Here is a 1,887-nt window from a genome sequence, read left to right as displayed (position 1 = left end):
TAACATAATAAGATTTAGATAATGCATTAGTGGTTGAGATATAGAAAACTTCTAGGCTGCAAAAACAACTTGAACAGTATTTGAGTGGATCTAATAGTGTTCAATGTTTGATACAAGAAAAAGAGCAGATTTTGATGGAAATCATGTCCTTAGTATCTGATTTTTGGTCTTCAATTGAAATCATTGTTGAGCAGGAAGAATTATTGGAAAGAGCAAAGGAGGCTATTGATGAGATCAAACATGAATTGGGAAACAAACCTGGCCTAGCAACTCAAATCATCAAGTTTTTAAACACAAAGACAAGGAAAGAACCAGAAGAGTTGGCCATCAATGATAGAACTCAATCAGTTATACAAACTAGGAAGGTTTTAACAAAGAAAACTCTAATGTTGCAGATGAAAGACAAGTGTGAAAGTTTGCAAAGAAATTAATAAATTTTACTGAAAATTTTCTGTTTTGCAGCAAAAAGGTTTGCCTTCTTTCAAGAATTCGCCAGGAAAAATTATGACAGAGGAAGCTTATCAAAGATCACTGAACAGGGTAGCAATTGACAAGTCAAAATTTGTTGGAATAAAAGGAGAACTAAGTGGTCAAAGTTTAATTCAAATTTTAGCCGATGATCTTTTTATTTGTTATGAGATTAAATGAGTATTCATAGTTAAACCTTCCTTTGAGAGATATGCAGAAGTAGATGAAGCTTTCATAAAAATGATTGATCTAGATTATCCAACTAATGAGAAAAGGGGACAGCTCTTTAAACTTGTTGGATAAGTTCAAATTATCAAGGAAGCAATTCAACAGGTGACCAGGACAGTTCCAGATTTGAAGCAGTTAAAACTAAACAGAGTCAGATAAATCGAACCCAAATGCAAATATCAAAGACAGCTGAAGATTTTTTTTACGAGCAGACTTTCTATTTTTAGTTAAGTTGTTATTGAAATTATCCAAAATCTTTTGGATAATATTAATTTTTCATTGACCCGGATGCGGGTGATTCCCGAGCTCATTAATGGAGTTAATTAGGGGTGATGGCGCTCGGCCTTGCCACCTGCTGGACAACGCCATATTCCAAGCCCGAACCTGGCGCATGATGGCTCACCTAAGGCGAGAGCAGGTCCGCCTGTAGAACGACTTAAATGCTCACTGTGGCCGAAACAAGGCAGTTGATGGTTTAAACATGGCGCATTCGGCCTTCACCCCCACTATTTGCACCCCGTCTTCCAGCGTCTGCCCGCTCCATGCAAGAATTCCTTGCTGCAAAACGGTTACAGGAAATTGTTGTCGGCTCGCGCTAGTTCTTGATTTTGGAATTGGGTTTTCTTTCTCCCATTCCCAACCTTGCTCTCTGAACCTTGTCCTAGATCTCGCCGAGCATTCTCGGCTTCCCTTCAAAGAGCCCCATTCCACTAACCTTCCCCTTCGCTGCTCAGCCATGGTACATCATCGCATGAGAAGCCGCCATGGTGGGAGCCGTGGTGGTCGCGCACGTTCTCAGGCTGCTCAGTCTGTCGATCAGCGACCGCCCCCTACCTCTCTGACCTCTTCTCAAGCTAATTCTCCTCCCCCCAGCCCATCCAGCAGACCCTTCCCGCACAATGCCTTCCAGTCGACCCATTTCAGATTTCAGAGCAGCCTGAACAGGCCCATCATCACGGCCAATATCACCATCATTTTCTCTGAAGAAGAAGCTCAGCCTCAGGTTCCTGCGCATACCACAGTACAGCAGTCTCAGGGCGTTCGAAGAGTTGCGGGCAGCCATGGCTCTGAGCAGAACCCGGCAAATGAAGGCAAAGTGGAAAGGCGTGGCAAGCAGCGTGAGGAGGGTGACACTCTAGGCAACACCCGACCACCAGGTGGCAACTCTCATGATGCCACTGTTTCGATGGC

Source organism: Pinus tabuliformis, chromosome 4_2 (genome assembly GCF_031772625.1).
Source record: "Pinus tabuliformis cultivar Carrire ecotype Pingquan chromosome 4_2, CPIR1, whole genome shotgun sequence".
Lineage (NCBI taxonomy): Eukaryota > Viridiplantae > Streptophyta > Pinopsida > Pinales > Pinaceae > Pinus > Pinus tabuliformis.
The sequence above is the reverse complement of the archived record's forward strand: the minus strand, read 5'-3'. Positions refer to the sequence as shown.